This window comes from Arachis hypogaea, chromosome 13, assembly GCF_003086295.3.
Source record: "Arachis hypogaea cultivar Tifrunner chromosome 13, arahy.Tifrunner.gnm2.J5K5, whole genome shotgun sequence".
Taxonomy (NCBI): domain Eukaryota; kingdom Viridiplantae; phylum Streptophyta; class Magnoliopsida; order Fabales; family Fabaceae; genus Arachis; species Arachis hypogaea.
Genome location: NC_092048.1, coordinates 38,075,330 through 38,097,604, shown reverse-complemented (window position 1 = coordinate 38,097,604; position 22,275 = coordinate 38,075,330).

The window sequence follows — 22,275 nt, the reverse complement described above, 5'->3', positions numbered from 1 at the left end:
TCTCCTCTCCAAAAAATATCTAAATCTAGAAAATGAACTAAAAATTGTCCTTAACCCTTGCTCCTTTGGTCTTCTTAAGCTTTTCCCGCCAAGGCGTTTCCCCAAAAGTGGGATTCTTAACTACCTCCACGCCTAAGTCACGTGACTTCTTAAAAATCATATTCGCAAATCGGCGCGCACGCACCGTCGAGACGTCTTGTAATGTGCGCGGAGGCGTGATATACGCGTGCGCACCCATGAAGATCCTGGCTTAGCCGCTTCTCAAGCCGGCTCGTGACTTGGCTCTTGGCTTTGGCTTCACGTTGCCCTATCCGCGCGGGCGCGCCAGGTGCGCGCATGCGCCCATGCGGAAATTTCCAAAGCTTAATCCTCATGCTTCCTTCCTTTGTACCCGTCTTCCTTCTCTCTTTCGGTCCATTCCTACTCTATATCCTGAAACCACTTAACACACAAGTCACGGCATCGAATGGCATCAAGAGAAGATTAGAAATGTATCTATTTTAGTGCAAAATAAGCATGTTTTCATTCATGAGGCAAAACTAGGAAAGGAATGCAAAATCTTGTATTTTCATATAGAAAGTGTGTGGAATCATTGATAAAACCCCTGAAATCAGCACAAGATAAACCCTCAAATTGGGGTTTGTCAACCTCCCCACACTTAGATTCTAGCATGTCCTCATGCTTAGAGAAATGCAAAGAAACACAGAAGACCGAGGGATCGCAAAAGTATAAGACTCATGAAGTGCAACCTACTTATATGCATGCAACTATGACTAGTGCTACTATCCACTTGGCTGGGAACAAATTAGCCTTCTTAGGACATATGCGAGCACATGGGACACGATGGTGGTCAAAGCATAGGACTTGCCACTTTCTAAGCATCAAATGCAATATGTGCAACCTTGCATGAGGAATGCTCGCGAGAGCCGAGAATCAAAGGATTGAGCATCGAACCCTCACCGGAAGTGTTTGCACTCTAATCACTCGGTGTTTGGGGTTTATTCTCTCAATTCTCCCCTAATCATGCTTTCCAAGATTTGTTTTTCATCTAACAATCAACAATTATTCAATGCATGCATACAATTATCATGAGGTCTTTTCCTTAGGTTGTAATGGGGTTAGGGTCAAGGTAGGGTCATATATGGCTAGTGGACTTAGGATTTGAATCTTTGATTAACTTAAACTTTCCCACCTAACCTATATAATGACCTATACGATTAAGTACTAACCTAACTACCCATTCCTCACTTTTCCATATACTCATGCATTTTCTTTTCGTTTCACAACACTTATGCATTGATTCCTCTTGAGCTTCACTTTGGGGCATTTTGTCCCCTTTATTGCTTTTCTTTTTCTTTCTTCTTTTCTATATACATTCTCTTCTCTTTTCTTTTTTCCCTTTTTTTTCTTTTTTTTTTTAACTTTTATTTCTCCTTTTTTTTTTCTTCAAACCATATACAAGAACATCAATGCATAAGGTCTATACATTTAATCGATACATGAGCATGTACCCAATTCCCCATTATAAAAATACAAAACACAAACACCCTTTTATCCCAACCATCGTCCTAAAGTCTTCCCACTCTTGGATGACACTCACACTCACTAGCCTAAGCCAATCAAAGATCCAAATAAAGGACATTCATTGTTTTCCGCTTTAAGGCTTGTAATGTGCTAAAATAAGAATAAGTGGGTTAAGCATAGGCTCAAAGTTGGCTAACAAAGGAGGATAAAAGGTAAGGCCATTTGGGTAAGTGAGCTAATGAAATGATGGCCTCAATCATACAAATGCATGAATACACAAAATAATGGATATAAAGAATCAAACAAATCAAGGATTACAATCATAGGAAGAGAGTAATGCACACAAGAAGGGGACTAAATGGTTATAAGATGTAACCACACCATTAGGCTCAAATCTCACAAGCTTGTGTTCTTAACTCAAACCCATGTTCCAAAATATAATTCTTCATGCAACTTTGGCATCAAAGCATTTAAAATTTGCAATGCCACGGTTGCCCCAAAGTGTTGGTTTCCTAAGAAAGAATTTCATTGTTCCAACCAAGTAGACTTATCATGCGAATGGTGCCAACTAAAACCTAATCATGCAACCTATCCTAATTTATTCAGATTTATTCAGATGTTACCTACGGAGATCGGTCGGCCGACCTCCCCACACTTAAAACTTAGCACGGTCCTCCGTGCTATAGGTTAGGCGCACTGGGTGGTTGAGCTCCGAGTGTGCCACATCTCCAATGCCATCGCTATCTCTGCTTGAAGTTGCGGTGGATGTGGAGATATCGGGTTCCTCCATAGGTGGGGTGACTATGCTTAGAAGCATCTTCACATGAGCATAGCGGCGTTGGTTACGCCTCTCATAACGGTCTAATTTGTTGTGAAGGTCCTCAAGGCGTTGGGCGGCCGATTTTTGTGATGTAGATGAAGTGGTAGTGTGGCGAGTTGGTGTGGGCAGTTCAATGTCCTTGGTAACTTCCGGAGGCTTGAGGCATCTCTTGGTCGGAATGATATCACCATCGACCGGTATTGAGGTTCTCCTATCTTTAGCCTCCCGGTTGACGCCGACTTTCGCAACTAATGCCGTCACTAAAGCGGGGAATGGTAGATTTCCCTTGGCATGAATGCGCCCCATGGATTGGCGGATGGCATGCGGAACGTCGACCGGTTTCTCGGTCAAGATGCACCATATCAATAAGGCAAGCTCGGCGGTGATGGATGACCCATGTGTGCTTGGGAGCACGTAGTGAGCTAGAATTTGGGCCCATGCCATGGCTTCTTGAGTGAGGTGGCGGACATCTAAACCTTTGGGTCTTTGCTTTATGGTCCCCGAATCCAATATGCGTCGGGTAAAGCAATGACGCGGAGGATCGCGCTCCAATCGAATGCGCGGTCAACGCATGTAGCCAAGACTTCTTGGTAGGCGTCATATGCATCCGTTGACGGTTCAATCCCAAGGACTTCTCGGATGGTTTCCACTGTGACCGACACTTGCTTTCGGCGCACAAATATTGATGTGAGACGAGGTGAGTGGAAGTTGGAGTAGAATTCCACCACCCATGAGAGATTGGCCTCCTTTGGTTGCCTCAAGAGGAACCTCCATTGCCTCCGGTCAATGTGTGGCATCACAATCGGACTGAGGTGAGCCGGTAAGACTAGGAGGGGTTCCGGATGGTAATTCCTTTCAATCATTCTGGAGTAAACAAGTTCGCAGTAACGGTTGGGAAACTTGTTTGAATCCTTAGGAGGGTTGTCCTTCTCTAGAACATCAACGGGGCCCTTGGTCTTCTTTAGGAGGGGCTTGGCAGTTAGTTCTTGGCGCACTTTATTGGAAGCTGGCTTCTTGGGGCCTTTCCCCTTGTTCTTTTTGATGACCATCCTGTGGAAGCAAGAAAGGGAAAATATCAAACCCAAAGAAGTGGAGGTACATGAGCTCTATGTAATGAAAAGTTATGCCATAGAATATGGGTATCTTTGTTACATGACAGCTGCAACATGTAACTAGGATAATGTGTGAAGAGCAAGGCAAATTATTTTCATGTGGTGCAAGGGTGGTTTAAGCATGCAAGGAAGAGGCATGAGAAGCACACACCCTTAGGGACCATAAATGGAAAGCAAGCTAAGAAAATGGGAATGAATGGTTTGTGGAAAGTGGGGATGCACTCAAAAGGGATTGGTTGAGAGGCAAGGTAGTCACAATGAGTCCAAAATTCAAGTGTGCCTTTCATCGAACACTTGGCGTGCATCCTTGAAGTAGTATGTGATTATGTGAAAATGAGAGCAATGTAACATTCCACAATCCATTATTAATGAATATAGTGCATATTGATTGCAAGAAAATTAAGCAACACCATTCATCTACTCATGTAAGTGAGTTTGAGACCCAAATGCCCATGAAGAATTGGATTGAAAGAGAGGAGAGAGCAAAGACATCCCAAGGAAATAACTAGAGAAAGAAGGAAGAGAAAAAAAAAAGAAAGAGGCTACCTAAAAGATGGTGCAACTAAATGAATAAGAACCACAAGAGATTATTGGACTAAGAGGGTAGCCTAGTATAATACCTTGGGAGATGGAGAAGGATATGGAAGAAGAAGTTGTAGTGTGGATTGATGGAGGGTGAAGAGTTAATGTGGAGCCACCGGAGATATGTGATAGAAGGTGGTTGATGGGAGGGAGTGGAGGTGGTTGAATGGGTGGTGGAAGGGGTGAGAAGGAGGAGGAAAAGTGGAATGAGAATGAAGGGGTAAGTGTGCCCTTTTTAAAGATGGCGTCGATCTCCTGCGCGTGCGCGCGCGGTGCGCGCTCGCGCAGGGAGTGAGGTGGACTAGGGGCGCGCGCGCGCACATTTCACGTGCGCGTCCAGGCGCTTGGGCTGGCGGCACAGGAGAGGCACAGGGGTGGCATAACTCTCTGGACGAAGTACCAGAGATTGCTTCAGGGTTTTTTTTTTTTTTGGCGCGCGCGCGCACAGTGCGCGCACGCGTCCACGTGGTTGTGCCCCAGGCATGAGAAGGGCCTGGAGGGGGCTCAACTCTCTGTGAAGTGGCTCAGAGAGGAGTGAAGAATCAAAGGGCGCGTGCGCGGCTGCGGCGCGCGCGCGCATTTCATGCTCGCCTTGTATGGACGCGTGCGCGCCAGGTGCGCGCACGCGGCAAAGGTGCTGGGCCGGTGGCTTAGTGTAGGCTTGAGAGTGGCTTAACTCTTTGTAGGATGTACTAGGAGTGCAACAAGGCAATCGGCGCGGACGCGCACAGTGCGCTTGCGCGTCGATTGGCAGATTTCGCCCATGTGCGCGGACGCGCAATGTGCGCGCGCGCGCGAGCTTCCTGTGCTTCAGGCATAACCCTGGCATGGTGTGGGCGCAACTCTCGGATAAATGTATGGAGGGTTGTTATTCGCAATCCACGCGTCCGCGCACGGTGCGCGTCCGCGTAGATGACCGTCGAGTGCCATAAGGGCGCGTACGCGCCAGGTGCGCGCATGCGCAGAGGGGTGGTTTTTCTAAATTTGCAAGTGTTTACACCACTTTTGACATTTCAAACCCCCCCCCCATACAGCCACTTAAGCACTATAGCAGGGCATTTTACTTGGTAAACTATCAATGAAATCAACAAATGAAGGGGAATTGTCATTAAAATCTAGCTAACAAACATGAAGTCAAGTGTCTATGTACAAAGCTCAAAGGAAGATCTTACCATGGTGGGGTGTCTCCCACCTAGCACTTTTGTTTAACGTCCTTAAGTTGGACTTTCAGTAGCTTATAGTGTTTGTTCAAGAGTTGCATCCCTCAAGAGGAACACTTCAAATTCCTTGGAGTTCTTTCTTTGCTCACCATGATACAATTTGAGACGGTGCCCGTTTACCTTGAAGACGTCCGGGCTTGATGGGTGGCGCAAGTGGTAGACTCCAGGTTCTACTTTCTCCACTTGGTAGGGCCCATCCCACCTTGATCTAAGCTTTCCGGGTAGTAATCTCAACCTTGAATTATAGAGAAGGACTAATTCACCGGGTCGGAATTCTCTTCTCCTAATGTTCTTGTCATGGATGGCTTTCAACTTTTCCTTATAAAGTCTAGAGTTGTCGTAAGCTTCCAATCTCAAACATTCTAATTCTGCCAATTGAAGCTTTCTCTCTACTCCGGCCCCACCCAAGCTCATATTACACTCCTTTACGGCCCAATAAGCTTTGTGTTCAATCTCCACCGGTAAGTGACATGCTTTACCATATACAAGCTGGAAGGGGCTCATGCCAATGGGTGTCTTGTAAGCCGTTCGATAGGCCCACAGTGCATCGGAGAGTTTAATGCTCCAATCTTTCCTATTCGGCTTTACAATCCTTTCTAACACATGCTTGATTTCCCGGTTAGAGACTTCGGCTTGGCCGTTTGTCTGAGGGTGGTAAGCCGTGGCGACTTTGTGGATGATGCCATATTTTTTCATGAGGCCGTCTATTCTTTTGTTGCAAAAGTGGGATCCTTGGTCACTTATGATTGCTCTTGGGGCGCCAAAGCGACAAATGATATTGTTCCTCACAAAAGAATACACAACATTAGCGTCATCCGTTCGGGTGGGGATTGCCTCCACCCATTTTGACACATAATCGACGGCTAACAAGATGTAGAGAAAGCCATTGGAATTTGGAAATGGTCCCATGAAGTCGATTCCCCATACGTCAAAGATTTCATAAAAAAGCATATTTTGTTGGGGAATTTCGTCCTTCTTGGAAATATCTCCAAACCTAATACATTGGGGACAAGATTTGGAATAGAGAGAAGCATCTTTGAGAAGAGTTGGCCACCAAAATCCGCAATCAAGGACTTTTCTTGCCGTTCTTTGGGGCCCGTAGTGACCACCTCCTTCGGAAGCATGGCAAGCGTCCAAGATCGCTTGGAATTCGGTTTGAGGTATGCACCGTCGCATTATTTGGTCCGCTCCACACCTCCACAAATAGGGATCATCCCAAATATAGTATTTGGATTCGCTTTTCAGCTTATCCTTTTTGTTTTTGTCGAGATTGGGAGGGAAAGTGCGTGAAACCAAGTAGTTTGCTATTGGGGCATACCAAGGAACCACTTCCGAGATTGCATGCAAAGCATCTAAAGGAAAGGAATCATTGATAGGAGTGGTGTCGCCTTTTGTGTGTTCGAGGCGACTTAAATGGTCCGCCACTAGGTTTTGGCAACCGCTCATATCTTTGATTTCCAAGTCAAATTCTTGTAATAAAAGCACCCAACGAATTAATCTCGGTTTTGATTCCTTTTTTGCCAACAAGTACTTTAGTGCCGCGTGATCCGAGTACACTACTACCTTGGAACCAAGAAGATAGGCTCGGAACTTGTCCAAAGCAAAAACAATAGCTAGGAGTTCCTTTTCGGTAGTAGTGTAGTTGGATTGGGCTCCGTCTAATGTTTTGGAAGCATAAGCTATGACATAGGGAATCTTACCCTCGCGTTGTGCTAACGCGGCTCCTATCGCATAATTCGAAGCATCACACATGATTTCAAAGGGTTGAATCCAATTGGGTCCTCGTACAATAGGGGCTTGTGTCAATGCTACCTTGAGTTTGTCATATGCTTCCATACATTCGTTGCTCATCTCAAATTCGGTGTCTTTTTGTAGTAATCGAGAGAGAGGTAAGGCCACCTTGCTAAAGTCCTTGATGAATCTCCGGTAGAATCCTGCATGTCCAAGAAAAGAACGGACTTCCCTCTCGGAGGAGGGGTAAGGTAAACTGGATATGACATTTATCTTTGCCGGATCTACGGAGATGCCTTCCTTTGATACTATGTGTCCCAAAACAATGCCTTGTTTGACCATGAAATGACATTTTTCAAAATTTAAGACAAGGTTTGTTTTGGTGCATCTCTCTAAGACTTTTTCAAGGTTACCTAAGCAATGCTCAAATGACTCACCATACACACTAAAATCATCCATAAAAACTTCCATCGATTGCTCTAGAAAGTCCGCAAATAGGCTCATCATGCATCTTTGAAACGTTGCCGGTGCATTGCATAGGCCAAATGGCATACGCTTGTAAGCATACGTTCCAAAGGGGCAAGTAAATGTGATTTTTTCTTGGTCTTCTAGAGCAATATGAATTTGGAAGTATCCGGAGTAGCCGTTAAGAAAACAATAGTATGATTTACCGGCTAACCGATCAAGCATTTGATCGATAAATGGTAGTGGAAAGTGATCTTTTCTTGTGGCCGCATTCAATCTTCGGTAGTCTATGCATACTCTCCAAGAATTTTGCACTCTTGTTGCTATAAGTTCACCACTTTCGTTTTTGATTGTTGTCACTCCGGACTTCTTTGGCACTACTTGGACCGGGCTTACCCATTCGCTATCCGAGATAGGATAGATGATGTCCGCTTCAAGTAGCTTAGTGACTTCTTTCTTCACCACCTCAAGAATGGTTGGGTTAAGTCTCCTTTGAGGTTGTCGGACCGGTCTTGTTCCTTCTTCAAGAAATATGCGGTGCTCGCATACTTAGGGGCTTATTCCCACTAGATCCGCCAAACTCCACCCAATTGCCCTTTTGTTTTTCCTCAATACATTCAGCAATTTTTCTTCTTGTTGAGGAGTTAACTCTTGTGCAATTATCATGGGTAGCTTTTGGGCTTCATCAAGGTATGAATACCTTAAGTGAGGTGGTAGTGGCTTCAATTCCATCTTCTTGTTATTCCTTGAAGTTTGAGTTTCCGGATGATTTGTATGATGTGTGGTATTTAGTTCGCTTGACTTTTCATTTGCTTCTTCAACCATGCACTTCTCATCTAATCTTGCAAGATGCACTTCGGCTACTATGTTATCAATTGGGTCACACCGAAATAGAGAGTGGTTCTCCGGTGGATGCTTCATTGCTTCCTCTAGGATAAAGCTTACAATTCTCCCATCTATTTCAAATGAGTAGTTCCCCGAGTAAGCATCAAGCTTAAATCTAGAAGTTCTCAAGAATGGCCTTCCAAGTAGGATAGATGATGCTCTCTCGGTTTCGCTTGATGGCATTTCAAGGACATAGAAGTCAATCGGAAACACCAACCCCTTTATATTCACCAATACATCTTCCGCAACACCTGCTACGGTTATTATGCTTTTATCCGCTAGGACAAATCTTGCCGTCGACCTTTTTAGTGGTGGCAACTTCAATACCCGGTAAACGGAGAGCGGCATGATGCTAACACATGCTCCGAGGTCACACATACAATCTCTAAATTGAACTCCATTGACGGTGCAAGTGACCATACAAGGGCCCGGATCATCACACTTTTCTGGCAATGTTCCCATTAAAGCGGAAATAGAACTCCCCAATGGGATGGTTTCCAATTCAAGAATTCTATCCTTGTTTATGCATAAATCTTTGAGGAATTTGGCATATCTAGGAACTTGATGGATGGCATCAAAGAGGGGGATGGTTACCTCAACTTTCTTGAACATTTCTACCATTTTGGGGTTGAGTTCTATGCGCTTTTTTGCTTTCTTTGCAAGTGTTGGAAATGGAAGTGGTTGAGCAATTTCTTCTTCCAAGGTTCTTTTGGCCTTGGTTGTCTCCCTTGTTGGTTGGGCTTCATCCTCAACTATGGCTTGTGGTGTCTCCTCTTCCACTACCTCTTCTATATCTATTCTCTCTTCCTCTTGGGCGGTTGTGATAGGACTTGAGTCCTTTGCTTCCTTCTCTTTTAGTTGTGTACCGGATCTAAGGGTTATGGCATTGATGCCCCCTTTTGGATTTGGTTGAGGTTGAGAGGGAATGACACTTTGGATTGGGGGTTGAGGAGTGGGGGTTGATGGTGTATCCATGCGTGCAAGAAGAGCTTGTAGTGTAGAGGTGAGGCCGGAAGCAAGTGTGTTTTGTAATTCCTTTTGGCCTTGGATAATGGTCCGGAGTGTTTCGTCTTGGTTGGAGGGGGTGGTTGCATATGTGAGTTGAGGAGTTTGTGATTGGTTGGGTGGTGGTCTTTGATGTGGTGGTTGATATGTTTGGTAGTTTCTTTGTGGGTTTTGTTGGTTGTATGGTTGATTTTGTAAGTTGTATGGTCGGTTTTGTGAGAAATTTTGTGAGTTGTTATTCCATCTTTGACCTCCTCCATTGTTGTTGTTGTCCCTATTCCCTTGTTGATGATTGTCTCTCCAATTTTGATTATTGTGTCCACTTCCTTGGTTGTAGCCTCCTCCTTGATAAGGGTGCCCTTGGTTAGGATTACCTCCTTGGTAGTACCCTTGATTAGGGCGGTCATAGAAATTATGGGTAGCCGCCAAGGTGTTGTCTTCTTGAAGGCTTGGGCACTCATCCGTGTAGTGAGAGTAGCAAGAGCAAATGCCACATACTCTTTGAGGGACCAATTGTTGGTTGTGTTGTTGAGGTGGTGGAGGGTGTTGTTGATATGATTGAGGTTGTTGTGGTTGTTGTTGGTTCAATTGGAGTTGCCTCAAGACGGATGTCATCTCATTCAAGGATTGAGTTAGAGCGGTGGCTTCACTACTAGTTGATACCTCGTTCACGGTCCTTGGACGGTTGACTCTTCGCCTCATATGTTGATTGGATTCGGCTAAGTCAATAATAAGTTGCCATGCCTCCTCCGCGGTTTTATATTTGGACAAAGAACCATTGCTAGAAGTGTCCAAGAGGGTTCTATCTTGCTCTCGCATCCCTTGACATATGTATCCAAGCAATACTTGAGTGTCGATCATGTGATTAGGGCATGCATCTAGTAGTTTGCGAAACCGTTCCCAATACTCATAGAGTGGTTCCGTCTCACCTTGCACAATACAAGACATTTCCTTCCTTAGCCTATCCATCTTTTCCGGGGGCAAGAATTTATCCAAGAACCCCCTTCTAAGTAGGTCCCAATCGGAGGTAACTTCACTAGAGAGGGTGTAGAACCATTCTTTGGCCTTGTCCTCAAGAGAAAAAGGGAAAGCAAACAACCATATAGCAACTTCATCGGACCCTTCCCGTCTAGTAGTCGAGCATATGCAATGGAAGTCCTTGAGATGTCGAATAGGGTCTTGTGCGGGAAGCCCGTGAAACTTGGGTAAGAGGTTGATCAAAGCGGTCTTCAATTCAAAGTTCGCATTTAAATTGGGGTGAGTTACATGAAGGGGTTGAAGGACATAATCCGGTGCACCCGCTTCCTTGATGGTAACTCTCCTCGGAGCATCCATGGTATTAGTACCTAAAACAAAAGAAGAATTGTTAGTGAGATTGATGGGAGTATGATTAATGCCTTCTTTGAGTGACGGTTCAATGTTCACTTCTAGTAAGGTGGTTGAGGTGGTGAAAACCTCTTCACCTTTTCCAAATCTTAGCCGCCTCCGAGCTTGTCTAATATGAAACAAAGTTCGTTCTATTTCCGGATCAAAAGGGACTAAGCTCGGATTCGGTTGTGAACGCGTCATGCAATGAAGGGGAAATGGAATTCATTGTAACGATGAGGAGTTAGTCAATTGAGCAGTTTACAATGAAGTGCAACTATGTACATATATACATGCTTAATCCAAAACAATAACATGGCACACTAAGCAAAACTCCCGAGCAACGGCGCCATTTTAACAAATGAATTTTTTGCCGGTATAGAAATTATCAAATGATCAATCGTAGTATAGTCTAAACCGACGCAAAATCCTTCATCAAACAAATCTACAATCTATATCCGAGAGTACTAGTCTCCCGAGTCGTTCTCCCTTGGAATTGCCAAAGTGTGCATCTTATTGATTTAGTAAGCCTTGTTGGAATTCTTTGAAGGTTTTAGCAAAGTAATGAGAAACAAACAATCAATTATCAAAAGACTTGGCTTAGGGTTGGCATTAGAAATTCTATCCTTATAGTCCATTCAATGTTGACAACAATTAGGCCTTGCTTCATTTAGTTATCCCCTAGGTATAGAGGGAGGTCAAATGAAAGCAATCAACTTGAGTCACAAGTCCTAGCTTCACCTTATGGGAATCTAGCTTTAGTGCACTCCAAGCCAACTAGCAATCCCTAATTCCAAATCAACTATTGATACAACTATTCAACTTCTTCCAAGGACCAAACCCTATGCCAAGTGTGAAAATTCTACTCCATAGCTAGTGTTGTCATTTTATCAAACATGTGATGAGCAAGAAGGAAAGTCATAGTAAAATGAGAAGAAAAGTCGAATTGAAAGTATTGCAACACAAAGATCTAACAACAAGTCTCAAAGAGTAACAATGAAAATCAAATTCTCAAAATAGGGACGAAATCCAAAATTACAAAGTTGAATTCTAGATCTATGAGAATTGATCAATTACATCTACTACTTGAAACTGGAGAAGAAAATCTATGACATGAACAAAGTGGAGTGAGAAGTGTAATGGATCTCACCAAAAAGTCATTGAAAATTCAGAAATTAGATGAGGATGAACCCTAGTGAAAAGCTTGGAATCTCCCTCTTCTTCTCCCAAAAGTGTAACTAACTCTCCTCTCCAAAAAATATCTAAATCTAGAAAATGAACTAAAAATTGTCCTTAACCCTTGCTCCTTTGGTCTTCTTAAGCTTTTCCCGCCAAGGCGTTTCCCCAAAAGTGGGATTCTTAACTACCTCCACGCCTAAGTCACGTGACTTCTTAAAAATCATATTCGCAAATCGGCGCGCACGCGCAAGGTACGCGCACGCACCGTCGAGACGTCTTGTAATGTGCGCGGAGGCGTGATATACGCGTGCGCACCCATGAAGATCCTGGCTTAGCCGCTTCTCAAGCCGGCTCGTGACTTGGCTCTTGGCTTTGGCTTCACGTTGCCCTATCCGCGCGGGCGCGCCAGGTGCGCGCATGCGCCCATGCGAAAATTTCCAAAGCTTAATCCTCATGCTTCCTTCCTTTGTACCCGTCTTCCTTCTCTCTTTCGGTCCATTCCTACTCTATATCCTGAAACCACTTAACACACAAGTCACGGCATCGAATGGCATCAAGAGAAGATTAGAAATGTATCTATTTTAGTGCAAAATAAGCATGTTTTCATTCATGAGGCAAAACTAGGAAAGGAATACAAAATCTTGTATTTTTATATAGAAAGTGTGTGGAATCATTGATAAAACCCCTGAAATCAGCACAAGATAAACCCTCAAATTGGGGTTTGTCAGTGACCTCAACACAAAGGTCAGTCAACTTTTTCTGGATAGTACCAAGCATAGTTTCTTCCAATTATTTCACATGGGTTGAACACACTTCTACCTTCCGAATACCCCCTCGGGCCAGTACCTCCAAGTGCCTTTTGAGGGAAACATCATCCATGCTTATAGAACTATAAGGAAGGATGTATTCCTCACAAAAGGCGATGGCGTTGAAACCCTGGTTATAAACACAACTGAACTTGGAAGAGGGAGTTTTTCGTTTTCGAGAACACGAGTCAGTAAAAGGGGGGAACATGGGGAATAGTATGAGGTTGAAGCTCTGTATTCAAAGGTGGAGGAGAAGGAAGAACGATTTTGGCTGACTGAGAAGAGGATAAATCTGACTAAGAAGGAGGAGAGAGGTCGCCCGACTTACCAGCCTCTTTCAACTGGATTGCCCGAGTAGCAGCATTCTTCTTCACTTGGCGAACTCTCTGTAAAGCATCCGAGCCATTGGTCATCCTTGCTAGAAAAACAACAAAACAAGGAATGACACAAAGGTTACATAAGACGAACAAGCATAAAAGAAGTATTTGCAAAATAAAAAGCTACCTAGTTCGGTATGAACATAGTTCGGTTTGCGTATCAAAACTTCTTTATATCGATGAGGAGCTTGGCCCAACAATCCTGAAACAAAGTTACTGCACACTTCTCTACCTCATCCAGATCCTCAAGGTTATACTTAATGACACTGAAAGCCTTCTCCCTGTATGAACAAAAAATGGGTTCATCTCTCTCATTGAAGAAAAACGGTCGGACACCTTCTACAAGTCGGACCTTAAAAAATAGTTCTTAAAATCATAAAAAGACTCATCAAAAAGGGAAAAAACTTTTCTCCCTTGAATAGCTCGAAAAGAAAGCCATTGTTGTTTTTTAAAGCTGAAAGGTTAGGTAAGTTGAAAAAGATAAAAGAATATCTAGGAAGAAAGGGAAAGATCAAGCTCCCGGCTTATCAACTGACAAACCTTCATGAAGCCCCATGAGTTAGGGTGAAGCTGAAAAGGAGTTACTTTACAAACACGAAGACTTTCCGTTTCAAAATTAGTAAAAGGAAGGGATACCCCCAGCCTAGTAAACAGATAGTCATACATGAAAAAAAAATGACTTTCCGAGTTGTTAAGTCTGGAAAAACAAATTCTATCCTCAGGGTCAGGAGCCACTAGTTCATACTTCCTCTCATCCTCTTGAGTCCTACAAAGTCTATGCTGCAAATAAAACTTTTCTACATACTCGTTGTCAACTACGAGGACAGCAGAAAGATCAGTAACATCTACCCAAATTAAGTCAGAAGGTACTTTAGACAATATGCTGAGAACTATGGAACAAGACATAAAAGATTATACCTACAAAACAATAAAATAAAGCTGTGTTGCTACAAAAATTCAAGAACCACAAATCGGACACAATTAGATAAAAGAGGAGGCTAATCTTCCAGTAACAATCACAATAATGTTGAGAAATGAAAATGGCACCATTACTCAAAAGAGACCATGGAACTATTTTGGGGCAAGAGCAAGCTAGAATTCAACATAACAAAATCCAGAAACCTAAAAATTTTATAACTTCAAAGCAGCAACAACAAAATTGGACCTTTTGGAGAAACAACCGCATTTACAAAAACTTTCACAAAATCACTCAAAGACTATGTAACGAAAACCAAGAAGCATCATCTAGTCATGGCAATAACAAGGTTAATAAAGGGAAAACCAACCTGAAGATGAACATAAAGTAGAGAAACCGCAAACAATAGCAAAGCAAACAGACGATCCCAAACGCCCTAAGAAACATGAAGATTTTAAAGCAGAAACCCAAGATAGAGAAATCTTGAAGATCAATGTAGAGGGAACCACGAAAAAGAAGAAGGAAAGTTTGAGAGAAACGAAATGAAGTTCCAGAAATTGAAACAAAAAAGAGGAAAGAGAAAAAGAATTACGTTTATATAGCCACTATGGGCAAAACGGTAACTTTATCCCCCAATTAATGACATGCATGGTTACCAAGGTAACTGAAAAGATGAGCGAACGATTATAAAAAGACGTAACGCTTAGATTCAAAAAACACGTCAAGTACTCGACTTGTTCCCGAGGAAGACTGTAAACCCGACTTGATGAAACGAAAGTTACAAGAAATTAGGATCGACTTAGAAATACTTGAGCCTAATCTAGTGAAACTCGGTCTCAAGTAGGGGCACTGTTCATACCCTGACTTATCACTTATCCAAGTCTAAAATGAATAAAGTCCAATCAACAAACATTATTCGAATGGACACCTACTCGACCTCATAGAGGTCAGACACAGTGACACTGGCCTAGCTCTACTTATCTAAATAAGTAACTAACTCCTACTATCTCTCCAATTCATCTAGAAAGGAGATCTCAATAAACCCTATACCAAAAAGGGAGTAACCAACCCACTACCGAATGTGAGACTACTTAAAAGGTGGTTATTGACTCTACATCTACACTTATTAATATCCTGATGTCCTCCGGTATTCTTCAAAGTCCATTCTACTAAAAATCTACCTAAAACTCTTGCAGGTACCACCCCCTCTTTTACCAAGACGTTAGACGGTGGCACGTCAGCATATGGAGACGTCAGACAGAACCCTTAAAGGAGCTTAGACCTCACGTTCAGGTCCAAATCCATCTGCTTCAGGTAACTCTCAGAACAATAACCATGGTATATTTGAATGTATCTAATAAGAATATTTGTTGTGCCAAATTTGAGGTTTCTTGTAGGATCTTCAACTGTTGGTGTTAGAATTTGTAAAATGAAGTACAATTATGGTGAGCCTTATCTATAATTGGTTAAATAGTATACAATTTGAGTATTTATAACTTAAAATTTACTATGATTAATATTATTATTGTGACACTTTATAGACGTTTATTGCATTTAATTAGTCCTTTATATTTTCATTGAATAATAATATGCAAAAAATTTATAATTATAGGGTTATAATTTTAATTATTTTGTAAATACTTTTTTAGATAACTAAAATGATAAAAACTAAGTTTTTGATTTTATAATTAGTTGTAAAATAATATATATAATTCTTAAAATAAAAAATTATATCCTAAAAGTTTTTATAGTATAATGAAAACTAATTCTAACCGTTTAATATATATTAAAGTATTTACTTAAATAGAATCTTTTAATAAAGTATAGAAAAGGAAATCAATTTTTTGTCTATTTAATTTTGATAAATTAGATTTAAACAAAAAAATAAAAAAATAATATATTGGCATTCAAAGAAAGTTTGATTCATATAAATTTTACTTCAAAAATATTTTTTTCCGCCAAATAAAATTCACAATCATTTATAAAAATTAAAGAAAATAAAATTATAAAAAAATTAGAATAAATTCAAATATTTGTAACAATTCTTCTTAATATCATTGAATATCAATTGACTTTATAATTTATAATTTAATTTCTAAAAGTAAGAATATAGAGAAAGATATATAATAGACTTTTTAATTTTAAAATGTGGTTTAAAATGGTGTAGGGCGGAAGTTATTGGAGACCTGGGTGCTTTATGCTGTTGTGGTGTCAAGGTAATAGTAATCGGACGGTCTGAATTAGGGTACAGTAATCAGACCGTCCGATTTGTATAATGCCATCCACGTGTCGCGCATGCAAGAATCCCCTCCTTGGTTAAGCCCAGCTCTCTCTCACACATCGCTCTCTTCGAACTCACTCTCTCTCAAGTGTCTCTCAACTCCAGAAACTGCAGCCTACATTTCTTCTATTCTCTTCTTCATCAACCTCCCTCAATCTTCCAAAAAATAACATAATGCCAAAAAAACAAAAAGCTAAAGATGTAGATTATCCTTAACTTCATATTATTAATTATCTATGGCATTCTAATTATGTAAATTATTATTTTAATTTTTTTATTTAACAAAAATATTAATAATATTGTTATAAATTAATGTTGTTAATAAGGTAGACAAAATCGTGAGTTCATTCGCGAAAACATACGAGTTTACATTTCGTCTCTCTCTCCATCACACTTCTGCTACTCGAGTCACTGGAGTTGCTTATGTACAGAAAAGCCAGGAAAAGTCACAGAGTCATCGGAATCGCAATTCTGCCAGTGACCTACATTTTGAGAAGAAAGTTGGCCCAAAGTTTAGTTTTGTTGTGTGGTGCGGATTTTCAGGATATCCACAACTGAACCGGCAAGTGCACCGCGTCGTTCAAGTAATACCTCAGGTAAGTGAGGGTCGATCCCACGAGGACTGAGAAACTGAGCAACAATGGTCAACTGATTGGCTTAGTCAGGCTAACAGAAGAGTTGGTTTGGTGGTTGAAATCGCATAAAACAATAAATCAAAAGTAAAGAAAGCAAATAATGAGTTTGGTGTGAAAACAGTGAGAGAAAACAGTTAAGGTATCAGAAATGTTTACTTTTTCGGATTAAAACTTCTTACCAACTATTTTAACAATGCATGATTCATTTCATGGCAAACTGTAAATGACTAAACCCTAATATCTTAGTGATTTAGTCTCCTCTAACTTTCATTAATCGCCACCATCGTGGTCACTTAATTCCAATTAGAGGGTTAAGTTCAAAACTAGTTTATGACTACAAAAATCCTAATTACCCAAAGCTAACAGGATTATATGTCACGTATTCCAATTAGTTCATGTAATTATCAATTTAGGAGGAATTTACTTTTAAATTGTGTTCAAGTGAGAGACCTTTTCCAAGAGTCACAAGAACACATCTAGAATAAGGGTCATACTTTCGTTCCACCCAGATTCATAAAATTAAGTACGAAAGTAATCTTTGAAATTGAATCAATACATCAATTAAAATAAAAAAGCAATAATCTCAATCCATAAAAATAAATAAAGCTCCTAACATTAACCAAAAAGGTTTAATGGCTCATGACTTACAGAGAAAAACTAGGGTTCTGAAAAGTATGCCAGAAACCAAAATGGTTCGATTCTTTCTAAAGGGAGAATCATTTTCCTTTTATATCTAACCTAATTTGATTTGAAAATAAAATAAAATATTAAATCCTAAAACTAAAAAGATACTATTTTTAAATAAAAATTACAAATATAAAATAGAAGATAACTAATAAAGGATAAATCCAAGTAGAGATGCTCCAAGAGTGGACCTTCAATTCGGATCAGGCTTGCTGGGCGTTTAGCGCCCATAAAGGGCAAAAGCATTTTACTGGCTTTTAGCGTCCATAAGGGGTGCTTGTGGCGTATTGCTAGCTTGGCGTTTAGCTCCCAAGCGGATGCTGTTATTTCTGCTTAAAATTTTGCTAAATTGCTCTGAATAAATTTCACCTGAAATTATAAAAATACTAAAACAACTCAAAGTAGTATTTAAAAAAAAATTTTGTACTAAAATAATATAAAAACTTAATAAAATCTAACTAAAAACAACTAAAAAATATATATGAAAAATGATACAAGATACTCACGCATCATTGTATAATGCAGAATCCAACTTAAATCCGATGCATAATATACTAAGATTCTAAGAAAGTGTTGGAACCTTAGATTTTTATTTCATTTTTCTCTCTTTTTGCTTTTAATGTGTGTAACTCACCATATTTTTTTTTATTTCATTACTTTGATAGGTGTTATTCTATTAGAAGAAGAGGGATAAGGATATGTCTGAAAATAAGTTTATTGTTTTGAATAAAAACAAATAAAAGGAAGTATATAGTTAAGATAGTGATGTGGAAAATGAAAATTTTGGAAGAAAAATAAATATAGAAGATGGCGTTGGAGAAGAGAGTCGCAATAGAACTGAAATTATTAATAAAATTGGTTTATTTTATTTTATTTTTCTTTTGGAAACTTTAAACTCTTTTTCTTGTTCAATTCGGTTGGTTTTTTTATGAATATCTCTTATTGATTTTTTTTTTCATATCCTTTATTCATTATTGCTTTTAAGTTAAATGAGCTTTGTCTATTTTTTTGTCCAAGTCGCGTCTTGGGCTTATGGCATATACATATGATATCATTATGAAGTACTTAGACAAAAATAAAATATTATGGACTATAAAATTATTTTTTTGTTAAAATTAATTTGAGAATTTATTATAAAATTTATTTTTATTTGTTAATTTTTTTTATATCATTTTATATTTTTTCTTTTATAATTTACGAGTTATATTTACATTTCGTCTTATGATATTACAAATTACAGTTTTATTGTAGTCATTCGAGTTAAAGTAAAAACTATCAATTTATTACCTTAGTTATTAATGTTGATTAAATGGTAGTTGATGTAGTAATTAGAAATATATTGTTAAATTTAGTTAGTGAATATTTTAGTTAGTAATTATGTTAGTATTGCTGTGTTAGGTTATTAGAAAATATATTTTTAGAGTATTTAATAATAATTATTAGAATTATATTTAAATTTTATTAATTATTATTAAAAGTTAAATTATTATTATGGAGTTTCTGTAAAATAGATTTAATAAATATTATATTTTCTAAAATTTTAATAATTAATTTATTATTGTTAGATATTTAATTAATCTATTTATTGTAGTTAAGTTTTTTATTTTTTTTAATAGTGTTAGTTAAAAAATGGTTTAATTATTCTGTTGGTCCCTGTAATTTTGTGAAATTTCAATTAGGTCTCTATACTTTTTTTCTTTTTAATTGGGTTCCTGCACCAATTTTTTTTTTCAATTAAGTTCTTTTTAGTAGTAATTGGCTTAATTTTATAGGGACCTAACTAAAAAAAAAAAAGAATTGGTACAGGGATCTAAATAAAAAGAAAAAAGTGTAGGGACCAATTAAAAAAAAATTGGTGCAAAGACTCAATTAAAAGAAAAAAAAGTATAGGGCCTAATTGAAAAGTTTGCGAAACTATAGGGACCAGCAGAGTAATTAAACCTTAAATAATTTGTAGTTTAGCCGTACGTATGCATGCTAATTAATTAATTAAATAATTAATACTAAATTTAGTATTATTTTAATAAATTATTTATTATTAGTAAGTTATTAATTATTATTAGTAAATTATTAATTATTACTTGATAAATTATTTGATAAATTATTTATTAATAATTAAATAATTATTTAAGGAATAATTAAGAATTTAATAAAAAGTAATAAACAATTTAATAAACTATTTAATGTTAATAATAATATTAGAGATTTTGAAAATAAGAAACTGTTCAAAATATTACAAGTTTTATTAACTATTATTGGAACTTAGAAGTTAAATTTGTAAGACCCAAAATCTTTGAAAAGTCTTTTTATGATCAAGTCTCAAATCATATAGTTATTTATAGCCTTAATTTCAGAAATCATTTTATGTAAGATAATTAAGGCAAGTTTTGATTTATTGAATTTGAGATAAGTTTTGATCATTATCCAATTTTGTAATTATTGGATTATTTTCTATAATTACATTATAGAATTGGCAGTTATGAAATAATAAGGAATTTATATGATTTGGATTGAATAATTAATATTTTTAATATGTTAATATTGCTGTTTTGAAAAATAGAGAAATTAATTATATTATTTCTAATTTTTAGATTTGGGCATTTTATTGAAAATAATTTGTAAAGTTGATGAGCAAATAGTATTTTTCTATATATGATTAGTGTTGGATTTAATTTGGGTTTCAATTACTCTATTACCCTAATTTTATTAAAGTTACCAAAGTGCCCCTAACCCTAGGTTTCAAAAATGAAACCCTAATTCCCTTCATCCTAGTAGCCGCAGCCTCACCTCCCTCAACACACACAGTTTGTTTCCCTTAACCCATGAAGAAAAGCAGAAGCAGTGAACCACCGCGGAGAAACGGAAGAAGGGAGGAGAGGAAGACTCGCGCCGGCGTGCTGGGCTCCACTGCCGCCATCGCGTCGTCGTCCTCCCGTGGAGCCATCGCCAGGCCGCCACGCGTGAGGGTGCTGGGCTGTCGTTGCCTTCCCATCGCAGAGAGAAAGAGAGTTCGGGAGCAGAGCAGACGAGGGAGAGATCTGAGGCGAGCTGGGAGCCCGACCACCGCGCGGAGCCGCGCCGCTGTGTGCTGTCGCCGTCGCCTCGGACTGCTGCCGCCGCCGCCGAGCTCCGTGGAGTAGAGAACGACGTAGGTGAGAGGGGATCGCGCTCTGCTGCAGTCGAGCCGGCCTTGTTGCCTCCGCGATGGAGGAGAAGCAGGCTCCGCCACTACCTCTCACTGTCGCCACATGTTCCTTCGCCACTGCTAGAGGTGAGTTACCGGAACCCTCTGCCATCGGGAGCCAGTATTTGAGCCGCCCAGGAAACCACCATTTGAACCACCGCTTTGTTGGGTAAGCTCTCCCCTATTTCTGCTTCCTAGTTCTGCCAATTCAATCTTACTTTGAGGCTGTCATTGAAATTGTTTGTGCTCAATTAATGGTTATAGTAAGTGACATCGCCGCTGCCATTTCTGGAGATAGTTGCTGGCTTTGTGTGGAGATTGCTGTTGCAACTAGCATTTTTTTTTGGGATTGTTTTATCTATTGCTGGAATCTCTGTTAGCTTGCCCTGTGCTGCTGAGTCACCACCGATGTTGAGAATAGGCGCTGGAAACTGCTAACGGAGCAGGCTGAGTCGCGGCGATTCCGGCTGCCAAGGGCGGTTCTGTGGCTATCGGAACCACTACTGAAGTTTCTGTCCTTTGGTTCAGTTAGTATTCTTTAGTTATCGTAAGTACCTTTGCCTCGAAACCTTGCCCGTTCATATCCCGTGATGTGTTTTAAGGTTTTCGCAATATTTATGTCTTTAGGATTAAGTTAACGGGGACACATATTGCGAGTAAAGGTTGTTTCTGCTGTTGCGAAATTGAGCAAAGCTGTGATTCAAGCTGTTGATGATTTCGGATTGAGGCGGAAAGGACTCTGTGACGCGTTTGAGTTATGGAATTTGCGTTTTGAGGTAGGGGCGCTTTCCAAAAACTATGTTTTAAGTATTGGAATTATTACATATGGATACTGTTGTGAGATATTGTGTATTTGGTGATTGTATCTGCCTTATGTGTTATTTGATTGACTCGAGTGATTATGGATGTTGGTTTGGTTGAATTGTTGTGCGGCTTTGTGAAATGTAATGTTTTGAAGTGATTCTTTAAAGATTTGAAATCTGAGTTTAATCCGTTGAGGATTGATTTGATTTGAGTCAATTATTTGATGATGTGAAAAGTTGAATACACTTTTGAATTCAGCCTGGTTTACTTTAATTGACTTGATCTTGGACAAATGATTTGTTACTGAACCGTTTCTTTAAAGCTTTGGAAATGAGTTAAATCGGTTGATATTGAGTTAACTTTGAAATGGTTTTCTTGAGATATGCCACTGAGGCGACTGTTGGATTTAGCTTGCTTTGAATTGATTTCTGGTTTTGAGCTGTTGAAAAGGAATGAGAAACGGTTTAGTTGGGACCCGAACTGGGTGGCAAAAGTCCAAGTTTTAGGGGAGGTGCTGCCAAAATTTCTACAAAATCCTAGTCTTGTTTAAAAAGTTATTTAAAAAGGATTGGATTTGAGAAGTTGTATTATTTGATTTATTAAGAGAATATTTATATTTTCAAGCTTAATTTATTTAGTGAACTTTATGCCTTGAGTTTGACTTATTTAGAAATAAACTATTTTTACCGTTTGAATCACT